Source organism: Nycticebus coucang, chromosome 10 (genome assembly GCF_027406575.1).
Source record: "Nycticebus coucang isolate mNycCou1 chromosome 10, mNycCou1.pri, whole genome shotgun sequence".
NCBI lineage: Eukaryota > Metazoa > Chordata > Mammalia > Primates > Lorisidae > Nycticebus > Nycticebus coucang.
In genome coordinates, this window is record NC_069789.1 from 70,695,084 (window position 1) to 70,714,230 (window position 19,147).

Below are 19,147 nucleotides of genomic sequence, written 5' to 3' on the forward strand. Positions count from 1 at the left end.
AAGAAATCCTCAGAAAGGAAATAGCAGAGGACTTTTTCAAATGGAAGAACATACCATGCTCATGACTGGGAAGAATCAACATTGTTAAAATGTGTATACTTCCCAAAGCAATCTACCTATTCAATGCAATTCCTATTAAAACACCAAGACTGTTCTTTCAAGATTTGGATAAAAAGATTCTGCGTTTTGTAGGGGACCAGAAAAAAAACCCGTATAGCTAAGGTAGTTCTTAGTAATAAAAATAAACCTGGGGGCATTACCATACCAGATTTTAGTCTGTATTACAAAGCCATAGTGGTCAAGACAACATGGTACTCACACAAAAATAGACACTTGGAATGGAATATAAGACCAGGAAATGAAAATAACATCTTACAACCACCTAATCTTTGATAAACCAAACAAGAACATACCTTGGGGAAAGACTCCCTATTCAATAAATAGTGCAGGGAGAACTGGATATTCACATGTAAAAACTGAAACTGGACCCACACCTTTCTCCACTCACAAAAATTGATTCAAGATGGATAAAGGACTTAAATTTAAGGCATGAAACAATAAAAATCCTCAAAGAAAGCATAGGAAGAACACTGGAAGATATTGGCCTAGGGAAAGACTTCATGAAGAAGACTGTCATGGCAATTGCAACAACAAAAATAAACAAATGGGACTTCATTACACTGAAAAGCTTCTGTATAGCTAAGGAGACAATAACCAAAGCAAATAGACAATCTACACAATGGGAAAGAATTTTGCATATTTTGAATCAGAAAAAAGCTTGTTAACTAGGATCTATAGAGAACTCAAATTAATCCACATGAAAAAAGCCAACAATCCCAAATATCAATGGGCAAGAGACATGAATAGAACCTTCTCTAAAGAAGACAGATGAATGGCTAACAAACAAATGAAAAAATGTTTATCATCCCTATCTGTTAGAGAAATGCAAATCAAAACAACCCTGAGATATCATCTAACCCCAGTGAGAATGGCCCACATCACAAAATCTCAAAACTGCAGATGCTGGCGTGAATGTGGAGAGAAGGGAACACTTTTAAACTGCTGGTGGGACTGCAAACTAGTACAACCTTTCTGGAAGGAAGTATGGGGAAACCTCAAAGCACTCAAGCTTGACCTCCCATTTGATCCTGCAATCCTATTACTGGCATCTACCCAGAAGGCAAAAATTCCTTTTACGATAAGGACATTGCACTAGACTGTTTATGGCAGCTCAATTTACAATTGCCAAAATGTGGAAACAGCCTAAATACCTACCAACCTAGGAATGGATTAACAAGCTGTGGTATATGTACACCATGGAATACTATTCAGCCATTACAAAAAAGGAGACTTTACATCCTTTGTATTAACTTGGATGGAAGTGGAAGACATTATTCTTAGTAAAGCATCACAAGAATGGAGAAGCATGAATCCTATGTACTCAATTTTGATATGAGGACAATTAATGACAATTAAAGTCACAGTGGGAGCGGGGGTAGGGATAGCAGAGGGAGAAATAAGAAGGGAGGGGTGGAGAAAGGAAGAGTAGAGAGAGGGAAGGAGGGAGGGGGGTGGGGCCTTGGTATGTGCCATACCTTTTTGGGGCAAGACATGATTGCAAGGGGGACTTTGCCTAACAAATGCAATAAATGTAATCTGGTTTATTGTACCCTCAATGAATTCCCAACAATAAAAAATGAATAAATAAATAAAAAACAAAAACAAAAACAAAAAAACTTTAAAAAAAAGACTATGAAAGTTACCTTATGGGAATTTTCATACCCCTCTCCTCCAATTACTTTGGTTTAAAAGAGTCAAATTACTTAGAGCTAGTCTGAACAGAAGCAGAACCAAGGAGCATCCTGCTTAGTTTGTGTTAAAAACCTTTTCTTTCTTTCTTTCTTTCTTTTTTTTTTTTTGCTAGGGATTCATTGTAGGTACAAAGAACCAGTTTATGTTGATTACATTTGTTAAGTAAAGTCTCTCTTATAACTGTGTCCCACCCTCAAAATGGGTGTCACACACTATCATCCCCCATGCCCCTCCCTCCTTCCCTCTCTCTCTTCTCCCCTTCCTCTCCCTCCCTACCTCTCTCTACTCAGCCCTTCCCCCATCTCCCTCACCAACCCAGGCACTGATTAACAAACTGTGGTATATGTATACCATGGAATATAATTCAGCCATTAAAAAAGATGAAGACCTCACATCTTTTGCACTATCCTAGATGGTTATTCCTAGTAAAGCATCACAAGAACAGAGAAGCAAGAATCCTATGTACTCAATTCTCATACGAGGACCTAGTATAAGGTGAGGGGTGGGGGAACGAGAGAGCAATAAACCATTTTTTAAAAAATTGAGTTGTGAATGAATGATTAATTGAAGTTATCAAAAAAAGGAAATAAAACTGGTTAAGAAAAAATTTGAATAAATTAATACACTTTACAGTATTAAAATGAAGTTAAAATGATACCAATAAAGGCTTTTGAAAGGAGAAAGAATGTTAAATAAAATAAAAAAAAATAGAAGACAAACTGGATTATATTCAAAGGAATGGATGAAGGAAATGAAGCAGGTAGATACTACGTCAGGTGTTTTATTTCTGCCTAATCTTAACCAATATTAAAAATAAATAAGAAGTACTAAAATGAAAATAAAATGATTAATAAAGAATAAAAATTTTTTAGAATTTGGTAATGATAAGATGAAAATAAAATAAAAATACTTTTAAGAAATAAAGTTTCAAATGTTGCTTTAAGAAAATAATACTGTAGAATATTTAAAATATTTATATCACTTTAGAATTTTACTGGAAGGATGAGGGGTGACTGTTAATTGCAGTCAGCTGCTCAAAACCTACAGGGGGCTAAACTAAGGTAGATATGAAAAAGAGAACTTGGTAATCCACAGGCCCTTGTATTTGTTGTCCTCATGGGCCAAAATTCACTATAACAAGGTGCGCAAGACTGAATTTATCAGTAGAAAGGCAAAAAAAGACGAGAAAAAAACTAGCATTTGAAAGTTGCCTATATCTGCTTAATCAGAGTACTCCAAGCTCTGTTTAAAAATGTAGTATTATGTAAATATATGAAATACTTGGTTATCACATATTCCAGACAACTCTTACATTTAATCTGTTTACAAATGAATGCCGATTTCATTGTATTTAGTAGTTTTAGATGTTAATTTGTGTTTAAATTTAATGTAATTTTTGTCTGAAAATAAAATAAATGAAAAAAATTAAAAATGTGCTTTAAATGATTTGGAAGAACTGATATAAGATGTTCAGACAAAATGGTGACAAAAAATGTGGTCTGAAAAATTTAAATTTCTTTTCTTCTGAAAAATTTCTTTTCTTCTGAAAAATATTTTTGTCTCAGAAATTATCAAATATTTATATGCTATAAAAATGAATGAATTTATAATTAGTGCTATTATTTGGATGTGATTTATTCCTGCGAAAACTTATACTGTAGTATGATCCCTAATGTGGCAGTGGTGGGTGGTGGACCTAGTGGGAAGTGTTTAGAACATGAATGTGAATCTCTCAGAAATAGATTCATTTTCTCTTATGGGGGTGACTATTATTCTTGTTATTGTGGGAATGCAACAATTTCCACAAGAGCAGGTACTTAAAAAGAACCTGCCTTCCCTGCTTTCTCACTTTTGCTTCTTTTCTTGCCTTGCGGTCTCTTTGTACAGATTTGCTTTCTACAATGAGTTGAAGTAGCCTGAGGCCTTCAGCAGATGCAGCTGCCCAGTCTTGAACTTTCCAACTACCAGAATTGTGATGCAAATAAACCTCCTATTCTTTCTATGGTACCCATCCTCAATTGTTGTTATAATCCACTAAATGGACTAAGACAATAGCTATTTCCTTCCAGTGCATTCCTCTTTGATTCTTTTGTAACTCCAGGGTACTATTTAGTAAACTGAAAATGTCCAGGCATTACAAGGCCATGATGGCCAAAGAGTTAATGTCCCTCCAGAAATGCTGTCTTATTTTCAGTGATTATTGAAACTGCTTTGAAGGAATTGAGCTGAATGTGGTTGCAATTATATACTAAATGATTCTTAAAGGAGTAACTCTTCCATGACAAATGTGTGACAAATAACTATTCCCAGAGTACATTACAAACCTTCAACTTCAGCTTGATTTTTTTACTAGTTCATCCATGGGAGAATAAAGAGCCAAATTGCACCATTTAATAGCCTTTCCTTATTGCTAATGAGGGGATGTGGGATGAGACATTGTAGAAACAATGAAGGCTTTTGATCCTTTCATTGCTATTTTATGACCTTGTACAAGAATGATCCATGCACTTATTTCCTTTGTGAAATGTACGGTACTTGTTCAAGGGATTCCAGTTTATATATTGTCAGTGATAACGTGAGCTGAGTAAGGAGCCAGAGTAAGATCTTTGACATCAAGATGTCTCTATCCCTAAAATGTTTTGTACATCAGTGCACTAATCATTAAATTATTCATCCATTAAACAGTTTTGCAACCCCTACTTTTTCTCAATTTGATGATCACTCAATTCTGTAGTGAAACATACATTTCTATACAAATGTTTATTGGGAAAAATTTAGTTTTCCCAATAAAATTTCTCCTCCAACTTCTGAAATTTGTGAGAGAAATCTGTACAAAATCATGATATATATATATTAATCTCAGTTTTGCCCCTCTGTTTCCCATCATTTTATACCTACATCAACTTGATCAACAACAGGCTAAGCAAAAACTATCATAGCAACACTACCAAGTATTTTATGTTAAAATGCATGTCTCAATAAACAACATGTTTTATTTTTAAATCTACTTTATCAAACGTTCATCAGAGCTATTTAAAACTTTGTCTCACATTAAAAGGTATTTGACTAAATTATACAAACCGTTTTGCTTCCTTATATATATATGTAACTATCATTTAAAATGTTGCTTTTTGGGAGTGATTGCTGTTTGTTTCCTAAAAAATTGTGGAAGATTAAATAATTTTAAAAATAAGATACTTTTAAAATAATAAAATTCCAACATGCTATTATTATATATGTGTAAATTATCAATTGTAGGAATTTTTTTCTTCTTTTCTTTTGACTATCAATCAATGTGTTCCTATTATCAACAAAGATAACTGTTAACCATGATTGACATCCTTCCCTAAATATCTCCTCTTCTATATTCACTTATGAATATTTATTTTATTTATTCATTATTTAATTATTTTATATACAGTTATTTATTAAGCAGTTTAATATTATTCTTACCAATACGCTCTTAGTATTTGAATGCTTCTGCATTGTTTATCTTTGACTAGGGGTAGCTTAGTCTTTTTCTCTGTAACAAGAAAGATAAAAAGAAAAACAATTGAAATCATGACTGAACTTATTGTATACCTAAACAAAATTTAATTCAAGCATGTATTACATAATATGCATTTTTTTAGCTTTATTAGAAATTGTCAAGCAGTTTTCCAAAATGGTGGAAAGAATTTCTGTTGTTTTACAGTCTCATCAACACTTAGTACTGTCAGATCTGCTTTTTGGTTGTTTTAAGTTTTTTATTGAAATATCAAACTAAAACATCTTAAGTGTCATCAAAACTAAAACATCTTAAGTGTCAGCATAAATAACATCAAAATATTAATGACAACTCCTGATTAAAAACCTAGATGTGATCTTTCAGGATTAACTATATGCAATTACACAGTTTTACCCCTCAGACCTCATGGGGCAAGATGCCTTCCCTACAGTAGACCTGCAATCAAGATTTCAGGCCCCTGGACAATTGTGCTTTTTTCTATATTTGCATTCTTAGACTGGTAATTTCATTTCTTTGTCTGAGTTTTTGGTAGAAGTCTCTTGAGGCGCCTCTGGCAAGGCCTCCTATTAGAAAAGGGTGGAGACTTGAGGACACTTTCCCCCACTCTGATGCAGTGACTCAGAATCCTATACTTTTCCACTTACAAACCTTCTCCCCTTCACAATCACCATCCACTCCCCTCCATCTCAGGGTCCAAAAGACGTGGAGCTTTTTGTTCCAAGCTCCCTCAGCAGTCTGATGTCTCCTAACTCTGTACTGATCAGTCTGATCCTCCATTGATCAACTGGAAGTTTCACAGGAAAACTTGGAACAAGAGGAGTTGATACTTTCTCCAGATTGGACTCTTACTTATATCATCCCAGTAAGTGATTACATGCTTAACTCTTAGGGTTTGTTGTATTGCTTTAATTGACTACTCCTGAGTTTGCCAGTTGTGTACTTTCTCCCAAACTCATAACTGTATTATACCAACAGGGTAAAAGCAGGGTCTACATTTTAAAAGTTAGGTAGGACTTAAACTCACTTAATGTCTCCATTACACATTAAGCTCAATGAAAGAATCTAAAAATATAAACACAAATACAAATCTATCTGTGCTCCTAAAGGGAAACACAATAAACTACTCATCATGCAGAAAGTTTAGGCTTAGTCTACCAGAATTAACAGAACACAGCACATGTAGAGTGGAAGAATTCTACAATGAAGGTTCAGTACCCTTAACATGAATACATAGCATCTGACTTGGTCTTTGTAAAGGATAAGTAAAATTTATTCAGATTGTAAAGACAACAGGTAGGGCATTTTAATCACATAAAATATATGTACCCGAAAAGCACAGAAGTGGATAAACAGGACACTTTGGCAATTAGCAATTAACTTCAATGAATGACATTTTTTAAGTAATGGATGTGAGAAATAAGGCTAAGGGCAAGATGATGGCAGAGATTCTGATAACGGGATTGATTTATTTTCCTATGGAAAACATCATGGTTAGAAATTGATGACCCCATTAATATTTATTTGAATAATTTTAGATAAGTAAATAACAAATATTTGAGCTTAAATTCATACTCAAAAAACCTACCATGTATAATTAATGATCATTAGTACATTCCTTTTTGCCAATTGTTCTGTTTAAATAATATTAAAATAAACTTTAGTAACGGAAAAATATTTCAACTTTTTAATTTATAAAATAGATCAAAATATTTAATGTCATTAACAGCATTGTTTTAAAGGAAAATGTATTCTTTTTATATTAATAGGAATTCAAAAAAACATTGGGGAAAATCACAATGTTAAACCTTAAAATAGAAGTTTTATATGTTTTTGAATATTGTTGGGATGAATAATTTTTCAATATGGATCTACATCTCTTTTGGACACTAATATCTCTTTTTTTCTGCCTTATGTTATAATTATAATTCATTATTTACATATTTTATGTCTTAAACTAAACAATTAGGCCAGTGACTATGAGTTTTCATCTTTATGTTTCTTTCTGTAGATTCTAGTACAAAATTATGAACTTTGAAGATGCTCAGGTTTAGGAAATATGAAATAATCGGGCACCCTTGAGGCCACATGAAGGCTTCTAGACCCTAAAGCGTGGCCGACCTTTTCTCTGAATCCAAATTTTATAGAACAAATTCTTCTTCTTTCATTACTACATTTTGTTTGCCCTTTATACATTTTTTTAAGTGAACATATTTTAAATACTAAAGGACAAAATAAGTTTCAACAAAATAATCTTCCCAGATTAGCCAGCTCAAATAGACTATTAGTAAGCCATAAGGACTAAAATGATGGCTGCTATGCTGGTGATTTAGTTCTCACTTTCCCTTGCCTGACTGGTGTATGTCAACCTGTTACTGTGTGAGGACCCCAGTCTGTTATCATCTTTGGATAATGGTGCCCTGTTTGAAGTGGAATTTTATGAACGGTTGCACAGCTTGACTGTGTTTTTAAATTCTATCTGGTTAACAGACCATGACGTCAAAGAAGACCAAGAGAACACTGAAGAAAGAAAACAGATTTTATTAATGAGGATTGAGAATTGGTGTATTATCTTTTTTTTTTCTTGTTTCTGTTGAAGGTAAGATGATTTGCTTGCTTTGTGATACCACAACATCAATATTAAAGAAATTCAGCATTATAACCTCATAAGGACAGCATTATAACCTCATAAGAACCACAAATATTTTAAATATTTTAAATGAAAGGTTTTCTTGAAGACATTAAAACATGAGAAGCAAAAGCAAAGATAATTCTTTCAAGCAGCAGCAAGAACTGGAAATGATGCCACTGAAGTAATTTATAAAGGAACCTATATTCTCAGGAGAAAAGGGATACCATTCTGCTATATACAGGGTGTCCAAAAAGTGACCCCTTTACATTGGCATATGTAGAGAAATGGGAATACAAAATATTCACAAAATATTTTCTACATGTTGACCACTTCTTTGTAAAAGTTTGCAAAAAAAAAAATTTGTAAGGAAAGATACATTTAGCTCCAATTTTTCCTATAGTTTGTGACTTTAGAAGTGACATTTAGGACATTCAGTAGAAAATGTGAAAGAATGCATTGCCAAAATTGTAGGATGCTTAGACATCGATAACATTTTAAAGTACAAATAATTGCTTCTTTCAGGAGAACCATAAATGATCAGCAGCATGAATTAACCTTCAACTTAACGGATCAACTTCATGCAATACTTCAAAAGGAAAATATGTATTATTCAACTGCTTTGGAAGAATCTACTGACACTACTTTTAGTGAGTGTATGTACAAGCATCTTTCATGACAGGAAAACATGAAGAGTTTATTGCACAGATAAACAAAAGTGTGAACAATTCCAAATGTGCTCATTTCTTTTCATTGTATGTTGCATAAGCAAAATCTCTGTGCTAAAGCTACTATTTTAAGTAACACTTCACAGCAAGTTATAAGTATTGTTAGTCATATTCCTGCAAGTGCAACAGGGCATCCTCAGTTTGATCACATGCTAGAGTTGAACAGTGAAGTATTCAGTGTGGATTTGCCATGTCTTTATAAAGTTCAATGTGTATCACAGGGACAGGTGTTAGCCAGAATTTTATCTCTCTGAGAACAGATAGTTAAATATTATGAAGAACAGAATCAGCGATGTGAATTATTGAAGGAAGATTGGTATAGGAATGTAGCACTTCTGTGTGATACCATGACAAATCAAAACATTTTGAGTATTTCTTTACAAGGAAAAACTAAGTGTAATATGTGATAAAAAAAAATAATCAAACCATTTCAATAAAGCTATCCTTTTCAAAACACTTCTTCAAAAGAAAATTTCAGACAAACATTTTCTCCAGCAAAGGTCCTTGATAAGCAGGATGATATCCACAAGTTATTGGAAGAATATGCAGCTATTATAGATCTACTAAGTAGAGAATCCATGGAAGAGTAACTGACGTTGAGAATCACGACATCACACTCAAGTTAGCATTCCAGTCTTACCTGGTTGATATCACCAAGACACCTAAAGAACTACAGATGAAATTGACTCCTCAGCAGATGTCATTTTAAAGTCATTTGTGATGCTAAGAAAGATCCAACTAACCTATGGAAAATGCAATAGAATACCCACACATTCAGCAACATGCCCCCAGAATGCTTTCTTACTTTCAACCACTTATTGCTGAAAATTTACATTCTCTTACTTAACCTAGATCAAGATGCCCTTAAGGCCACAAATGACTGAAAGCTGTCTACAGGATGAACTGAAATTATGGACCGCCATGCTGCAACCAAATATTCAAATGCTTTCCAAACAAAGCAGACACAACAGTCATTAAAATTAAAATTAAAATTAACAAATTATTTTCATTTTTTTAGTTATTATGTGCATAGAAGTTAGATTTTTACAAGATAATGTACATTTTTAAGTATATCTAATTGAAATCTCCTGAATGTGGCCTCATTTAATTACAGCTAAATTAATGCAGCCTTCCAATGTGAAAATATTCCTCTCCCTTGAATAAAATGATGGGGCAATCACATAGAGGTATACAGAGGACAGGAGTGTCTAATTAAGCCATCTCATGATCTTCACACGAGGTAAGTTCACCTACAAATAAACTCTACCATTATCAAGTATTCAGTGGCATAATTTTAATCCTTGCTCATATTCAAACCCCCTTCCACAATCATCTAATTGGACAAAGCTTCTGAGCCAAATATTCCCATATCATCACCAAATGTTTCTGAGGAGGAGGAAGCACCAAATATCATTTCTTCTTATTCACGTTGATCCTGCTTGCTAACTCCACATGTTCCAATCATAGTGATTATTACCTGATATGTGAAATGTCTATCACTCATTAATCATTTATTCATGTTTGTTGAATATAAAACAGGCAAGATAGATGCTTAGGAGGAGAAGAAGAGAAGGAAAATAATAGAAAAGAGAAATTTCCTCATTAAATTTACATTCTATAGAGAGGTTAACATTCTCTTTTCTTTCCTTGCTTTCAGAGTAATCTTACCTGAATCAATTACTAAGTTTTGAAATGGGTTATTTCATTTAACTGAGGGACATCCACTTGGGGTCATCATTTAGCAAAGAGACATTATCCTTAATTCATCCACATAGAAACATAGAAGTTAATTTCTATTGTTGATACTCTTGTTGAGTTACATAGGGTGAATTTAATGAAAGGAATAATTCCAAAGAAGCAGGTAAGATCAATTAGTTTCTAATCTAAGTCATTAATTATTTTTCAAAAGTTCTAAATAGGTAGTATTTTCTTTCTCCTAAAAAATAAAAGCATCTTTAAAATTATGTGAATTGTGGAATATTATGCAGCCTTAAAAAAGATGGAGACTTTACCTCTTTTACGTTTACATGGATGAAGCTGGAACATATTCTTCTTAGTAAAGTATCTCAAGAATGGAAGAAAAGGGAGGTGCCTGTGGCTTAATGAGTAAGGCACTGATGCCATATACTTGAGGTGAAGGGTTCAAACCTGGCCCTGGCCAAAAGAATGGAAGAAAAAATATCCCATGTACTCAGTACTATTATGAAACCAATTTACAATCACTCACACTTTCATATTAAGAATAGATTACAACTATGACCCAAGATGAAGGAGGGAGAAGGGGAGATGGGCAGGGAGTGGGGATGAGGGAGGGAGGGTGAATGGTGGGATCACACCAATGGTGCATAATGAAAAGGTACATGTTGGATCTATTAGTGTGGAGTATAAATGTCTTAACACAATAATAAAGTAAATGGGATGAGGTATATATTAACCAGTGTGATGTAAACATTCCTAATTCTATATGAAATCATCAAATTTTACCATAAATGCATTGTGTATACATGATCTATATGTTTATGATTTAATAAAAAATAGAAAAAATAAAATATATTAATCATTTTTCAAAGTAAAATCCTAATATTTCTCATAAAGTATCAGGTAAGGGCACTGACAGATTTGAAATTCATAAGTTATTTGGAATTTTGTTCAAAAGTTAATTGCATGGTGTGTGTGCTGAACTCTAAATTCGGTTGGGCACATCTGTATAGATGCACAGAAAAGTATTAAAGTCTTGAAGGCAAACTCATCATCCACTATCAATAGCCAGAAATACACCTTCTTTGAATCTGATATTCCTTGACATTCTCTTGCATGAATGTGTTGAAGTCAGATAAATCTTTAAGTTATTTATTTTGAACTATTGGATTCTAGTGGACTGCTTCAGATTTCTATTTCGTTAACATTACTTATTTTTTTATCAGAAGGATATTTTCTTAGAAAAATATATGCATGCATTGCCCTGTGGAATTTTTTTTCAGTCGTTGAATGTTAATTGCTTATTTTTAAGCTAATAAAGCTAGCACATAATAAAAACATAGCACAGGATTTTTTTCCCATTAAAAGAGAATAAAATTGATTTGAGAAGAGGCAAGGTTTAAGAAGGGCCTGATTATGTAGGAATGGCTGAGTTTAAATTGAAATAAACAAACAAAAAAGTTCTTCATACTTATAAATATGTTAGAGCCAGGGCATGCTTAAAAGACTCACTAATTTCAGTATAGTGTTATTGGTAAGGATTTTTTTTTATTTATTTTTTATATCAAATTAATATGAAGGTACACCTTTTTAGGTTACATTGTCCTCACTTCCAGGGTAGAGTTCCATTTGTTAAAGAGCCCCTCACCCAGGGGGCATGTTACCTCCCTCCTTCTGCCAATTGTCCTCTCCGCTCCCTGCTCCCCCTTCCCTCTACCCCCAAACTAGACTATATTAGTGTTTTATTGTTCTTATGAGCATGTAATTATTTATACGTTGATTTCATATTAGTGTGGAGTACATTGGGTATTTATTTTTCCATTCTTTTTTTTTTGCTTGTACAAAGGTTTTCATTGGCGAGGGAGGGATGCTGCAGAGCAGCACCAAGGAGAGAAAAGGAGAGAGAGAGTGGGGAGAAAAGAGAGAGAGGGGAAAGGGAGAGGGGGAGAGAGGAGAGACTGAGAGAGACAGAACGAGAGAGAAAGAGAGATGAGAGAGGAGGGGAGAGAGATTATTTTTCCATTCTTATGACACTTTACTAAGAAGAATGTAGTTGATAGGATTTTTATATGGCAGAAGGGAGAATTAAAGTATATGACTCAATTCTTGATGTTTGCTGATGATTTTCAAAGCCCAGTACTTCCCTGTCAACCTTCTGCTCCACATCTGGGTGAGTTGTGAAGAAAACTTGGGTCTCACTTCTTTGCCACTGGCAGGGAATTCAAACCACGTACTTCTACTTGATGCTAACGTTTCTTGCTTATTTACTATCATATTGCATGGTGTAATGTTACTGAATTTTGATCAAAATATTTTGTGATAAATTTTAGGCAAGTGGATAAACTATAAGATAGTTTAGTCTTACAAAAAATAATATGAATTAAGAAATATCTGTGGAGTGACAACATTTTTTAAAAAATCACGTGTCGTGGAATATTCTAAAGCTTTTTTTAAAAAAGCAAAATGGATATATGAATTATCTTGATTTTGTTATTTTAGAATGCACATGTGCATCAGAACATCATGACGTACCCCATAAATATGTGTGATTTTGTTATTCAAAAATAAAAACTATAAAAATAAGCAAAATGCTTTTAAAAATATGCTTTTTATGGTGAATTATGTAACAAGATGTGGCCATTTTGAGACTTAAACTATAGCACATTTCCAGTAAACGTTACTACCATCTTTTCAAAACTCTTCATAAGCTGCCTATACCTAGGGAGTGTGTTACATAAACAGCAACAACCGAGGCTCAAGTCGTTAGCAGGGTGGCCACTAGCACTCAGAAGTTAACAGAGTTAATTTTAGCTCACCAGGAGATTCTTTTAAGTAACAGGCAATGTGGAAGTTTACCTATTTATTTGTACACCAAATGCTGAGCTGCTTGTTCATTTAAAGTATCTTGTTGAATACAGACTCCTCATCTTCCAGTATATAGCACTTGATGTTTGTAAAGTAAGGAGCTTCTACCTTGTTTTTCAAATTCAGAAAAGAACTGAGAGAAAGCATTGTTATGTAACAAGATTTTGTTCTTTGGTTGCTATTTTGGATATTTATATTGATTCTCAGATGCTAACAAAGTGTGATTGTCAAAAGCTAGCCTACTATTCTAAGCTGATTGTTCATGAGGTCGACTATGAGACAGGGATGAGCTGCAGGAATTGTACTGTGGTATTGTTGCTGGAATTTCTTTCTCCAGTAAGTTCTTGGTCTCTGGGATTGGGTCTCTCTCTACCCAAATCAGTGGTAAGATAGGATTTATTATACAGAAAAGGATACAGAAAAAGTACCAGAGCTTCTGGCAGAGGGAAAGACTCAAGTCAGAAAAATCTCTCCCCGGGGTCCTTTGTCTAGGGGCATACACAGTGGCTTGGGTCCTTTGTACTTGCATTTGGCCAGGGCTTGGTCACAAATGAATGGATACAGTCCCTTCAGTTGGGGGAAGAGAATGAGCTCATTAATGAATGGATACAGTCATTAGGGCTTAAAATTGTCCAGCCCTAGGAAACTTACACGAAACTGTCCAGGACTAGGAAACACGAGGTCCCTGTTCAGCTTTGAAGGAGGAGCCCTATATGAGAAGCGCTGACAGATGTTCATGTGGCAATCAGTCTCGGAATAGAAGAACTTGTCATGCTCGGGACCTTTACATGCCAGACAAACTTCCAGCAGCCCAGCCACGGAGAGGAGGCTGCCCAAAGCCAGCCAGCCCCCAGCGGCCACGACAGTCTCTGCCAGCGCCGTGGGAAAGGCAGCAGGCCGCTGGCCGCAGGCTTAGCTGGCTGGGCCGGAGAGGTCAACGCCTGCCAACCGCGGCAGGGAAGTGGGGACACTGTATCAGAAGGATTCCAGGATACATGCTCGTGTAGACTGAAAGAAGGAGCATTAGGCTGAGGAAGCTGTTAGGTTGTGATGGCCTCGGCCAACTCAGAGCAGAAAAGCTGAAGCTGGGATGGAGCCCTAGGGTTATTCCAAATTTATGGACTTGAGTATTTCTCATCAGCAGTGAATATGAGCTGCTTCTGAAAAAGAGAGACATTACCTGTGTGAAGAGGCTTCTTTGGTTGAGGGGAATCTACAAAGAGGTGCTTAGCTGTCAGCAGCTGTATAAAGGAGGGGAGGATATGAATAGCTATTCTCTCCACAGCAGTCCACTAAATTGGGCCACTTGGTTCCATTGCATTCATGTAATCTCTGGGAATAGCTATTTCAGGATTCTGGGGCATATCACTCATAAAGATGGTTGATAGGAAAAAACAGTCAATACCTAACATGCGATTAGTCTCACGATGCCAACTGATATTTGCCCTTCTCCTTTTTCCCTACACATTTCTGTTTCTCTTCACGTTTAAATAACATTGTTAGGCTAGGTCATCTGATGGGGTGACCCAGACCCTCATCCCTGAAGTATCTGTAATTTGCATATCATTATTATTTTTTTTACTTCTCAGCACCAAGACACTCTTCAGCACCATATACAAATTAATTATTTTAAGTATTTTACCTTCAAAGGGAGTACAATATTAAGTTTTCTTATGAGAGTTCCCTGAAGGGATTTTCAGGAGAAGAGTCTGTCACGTGGTGTCCAGTGGTGACTAGGGCAGCGCTGCCTGTCCAATAAGGAACCCAGAATATTGACCCTCTGCAACTGTACAGCCTTGGCCTGGCTGTAAATTTTCTGAAGACAGCGCGCTTGACAGAGAAATCAAAATCCCTGTGTGATCCAGATCATCTGAAGCCCTCCTGCCCCGGTCAGCAACTGGACTCCCTGTAAGTCCCTATGTGATCTTCGTGCACTGAAGGTTTCCTGTCCCAAACAGTACCCAGATTCCTACTGCACAGTCATGACACGAGTTGTTAATCATTTGCTCCTCCACTTGCATTGTGGAAATCAGACTATTGTTTATACAACTCCAGATAAACTCTCACCTAGCCACACCAGAGAACAATCCAGCAATCTATCTGCTCTACTGAACAGTGCCTTATCCAAGGAGGTCAAAGTGCCCTTGAATGTTTTCTTCCTTGGGTATTCTTTCTCTGCCGTAGGATACCATATAGTTTTCTTATATATTATAGTTACTTTTTCTCATAGTTAATAATACAACCCATTATACTTACTCTGCTTACTAGACTGTTCAGCTTCTACCTGCTGATTGGACCCAGACAGCAATACCCCAGTCACGCCAGCACTCCTCCTTCAGGTAGGTCTTCTCGGTTCTCATTGTATAGCAGTATCTCCACATTCTACTGACGATAAAATTCAAGCATTTCACTCTCTGCAAATAAAACCTCTAAATTTCCAGAGATCAAACTGCAAGCATGCAGAGTACAAATCCTTTAATCTGGTCACTGAGACTGATGGTAAGTTAGGCCACTCCTACTTCCAGCTTCTAGGCTTCATGCACTGTATTTTTGTGTATGTAACACCACAGTATGGTCTTCAATGGAGAATTTATACTGTATCCTAGATGATGGTGACCCATTCATGAAGGGTGTCACCTCCAAACTGGCACTTCAACTATTTCTTCTACAGGTCATATCATTGTTCCATAAGACTAATAGCATTTCAGTGATTTAGTATGACTGAAAACTAGTGAAATACATGGTGCTTCAACCACTACTTTACATATTTTACTGTAAGGTGGCTTTTTAAATCAAAGTGATATTTCAAAATCTTATGTAAAATTGAATGGCAATGAATCCCACACATGAGACTGCAGTGATGTTGGGCGTAGATCTACGGGTGTACAGAGAAAATTCATGCCATGAGTATGTGTCAATGAATTGCTACCACTTTGGAGGATCAAGGAGTCCAGTGAAGTCAACTTGCCACCAAGTGGCTGGTTGATCTTATAAAAGGGAGGTGCCATACTGGGGACTCAGCATTGAGCTCTGTTGCTAACAAGTTTGACATTTTTTAGTAGAAGTAGCTAGATCATTCCTGAAGAGTGAATGCCCATGTGTGAGCTAAACATTGTGTTGGCAATGTAATAGGCACTGGAAGAGGCTAGCTGATGATAACCAAGTCATTCTTTTACCTAGTTCTTTAGGTGCCTCGGCTGTGACAGATGACGTGGGTGTCTAAGCCACCTATTCATGAGCCTAATTGTGACCCCTGATCTTAGTTATATTCTTTCCAGCTCTTCATGGTGTTTTTACGAACGCATATACTGGTTTGATTTAGTCATCTTGCCAAAACCTATCTTGCTATGAGTAAATTTTACCACACAGTCTTTTGAGGTGTTTTTCTTCAGGGGATCCATCTCTATTAAACCCCAATAGGATGTAAGGAATTATTCCTTTTTTTTTTTTTTTTGTAGAGACAGAGTCTCACTGTACCGCCCTCCGGTAGAGAGCCGTGGCGTCACACGGCTCACAGCAACCTCTAACTCTTGGGCTTACGCGATTCTCTTGCCTCAGCCTCCCGAGCAGGAATTATTCTTTTAAAAAAAGGATAATTCTCCAATGAAAATGACGTGGTCTTATTCCAGAAACCTAAGAATCCATATGTTCTGTTTTCCATGTGAAATTGTCATCAACTACACAGAGCAGCTTCTCTTACCAGGAGTACCTCTAACACCATAAAATAACTTGCATCTTTTGCCTTAAGTATCAAAACCTCTGCCTACTGAGCAATTCTGTGCAGCTTTGGAATCCATTCAGCTTTTTGCATCAGCCAGTATATGAGATGTAGCAGTATTTCCAGCAGTGAGATAATCTGCCTTAAGAAGCTGTTCTTGTTAGTATCAATTACATTGGTGCTTGCTTTTCCATTCTTGTGAAATTTAGGTATTAAGAAGAATGTTTTGAACTTTGCCTTAGAAACACAAACAGTGTAAACTTATCATTCTTACCCTAATATTAATCTGAAATAAAAAAAGACGCTGTTATTCCCATTATACTATGGTCCAGTGCTTTTATATTTTATGTCAATTCCAAATTCATAATAACTAAAAATTTTAATTTTTCAACTATAACACTGTTTCATACTTAGTTTATAGATTTAACCTAATAAAGGATCATTGCCAATTTATACTGGGAATTATGGCATACCTACAAAACAGTGTATTTAATGTATATGCACTGTTTAAATACTAATGAATAGCCTAAGTGCAATTACTTAATCACATTCATACCCTTCCTTAACACAGATAACAACAATCCTGATACTTGTGTTAATCTGCCTTGATTTCTTCATAATTCATTTCCTGTATATTTATTGCAAAACAGTACATTACTTTGATTTACTTGTTTTTAAGCGTTATATGGAATTGTGCAATGCATTTTTAAGATGATGCTAGTTGTTATAACAATAAAATCCTATAATATCTAACGGATCAAAGCTCCAGACATTAATTTCTTACTCATGAATTCCAAATGTTTCTGGTAGGTAATATCTTTCCTGCAAGCAATTATATGTGTAATCCAGATTTTTTTAATTTTCTGGATCTGTCCCATTCAAAAATTTATATTAAATATCAACACATTTATTTGCATGAAGGCAAAGTGAGGGAAAGATCAAGGAAAATCAAATGTGGCAGAGTTTTAAGAACCAGTCCTAGAAATGATGCATATTAATTTGTTCCAGTTCCATTTGCTGCAACTCATTTACACATTTACTCTTTCAAGGAAATCTGAAAAACACCAGGGGAAGAGAGAAGAGATAAGACTGAAGTGTCAGCAGTCAAATATCAAGAAATGGAGTCAGACTCCTTCTTATAATTCTCTTATAATGTCTGACTGAAAACTAAAATTTTCTATAGTTTATTTAATTGAATGTTAACTTATTTAAATAAGCCAATATGTTGCTCTGCATGGCCTGCATGAAGAAGAAGAAAATTCTGTTGAGTGGTTGTTCAAGAGCCTAGCATCACCCATTCCGAGATGTGATATAAGTGATGAGACTCCTCCCATAATATCTGGAACAATTAAGTATATAAGGAGTGTTGGGGTAATGGCTTCTGTTGTGTTCTTAATATATGCAGAGACATGTTATCTTGATTTATCTACTTGAGTATCTCTGAGGTAAGAGTTTCCTGGAGTTTTTTAGTCTTTTACTCTGTAGCACTATATAAATGGGACTGATTGTTAGGTAAGGCATTCAGCACTGAGATTTCTGTAAGAAAGTTTGGACAATTATGCTAAGTTATGGGTGTCGTTCTTTATCAGGGACATCTCTGTTAAGGGATAAAAAGCAGCAGCTATCCAATTAGCTCCCTCATGTGTGCAGTGTTAATTCCATCTTTAAATTGGGCAAAGTCCCATTTTTGTACAGGCAATTGATCCCAGGAAGTTACCTAAGAAGCTAAATTATCTGGGAGGAGGTTACCTTTTCCAGAACTATGGCATTTGACAAAGGATGGAGGACAGGGAGGCTATACCTGCTTGCAGGTGGGATATCCTAGAAAGGTCAGGATTGGCTGCGTTTGGTAGCTAAGAGGCCTAAGTAGTCAAGCTGAGCTTGCAGGATGCTGCTTCCATGTCTCAAAATGTAACGAGCAACTGAGTATGGAGGGTCATGGTCTCAGAACCTGTGATATCCTCTTATGTCAGGAGAGAGCTCAGTGTGTGGCCAGCAACTGCCAGTCCAGCATTGTACAGTGCAGGACCAATTAAGGTTGTTACTTCAGTCAGAAATTCATTGACAACTTAGGGCCCCAAATGGGTGTCCAAAATCTCCAAGAGACATGACATCAAGTAATTATGCTACTAATGTCAAAGAATCTCTATGGGGCACTAGTATGATGATCTGTTATATTGAAATTTGATACA

At 35.6% G+C, this 19,147-nt stretch overlaps 1 long non-coding RNA gene across 1 annotated transcript; it reads left to right on the forward strand.

Annotated features, from left to right (window-relative positions):
* Positions 1–6,017: 6,017 nt before the first annotated feature.
* On the forward strand, positions 6,018–8,564 carry LOC128595846 (uncharacterized). The gene is made up of 3 exons (XR_008382997.1): positions 6,018–6,182; positions 7,808–7,916; positions 8,472–8,564. It is a non-coding gene; the product is annotated as an uncharacterized LOC128595846 (long non-coding RNA).
* Positions 8,565–19,147: the final 10,583 nt, after the last annotated feature.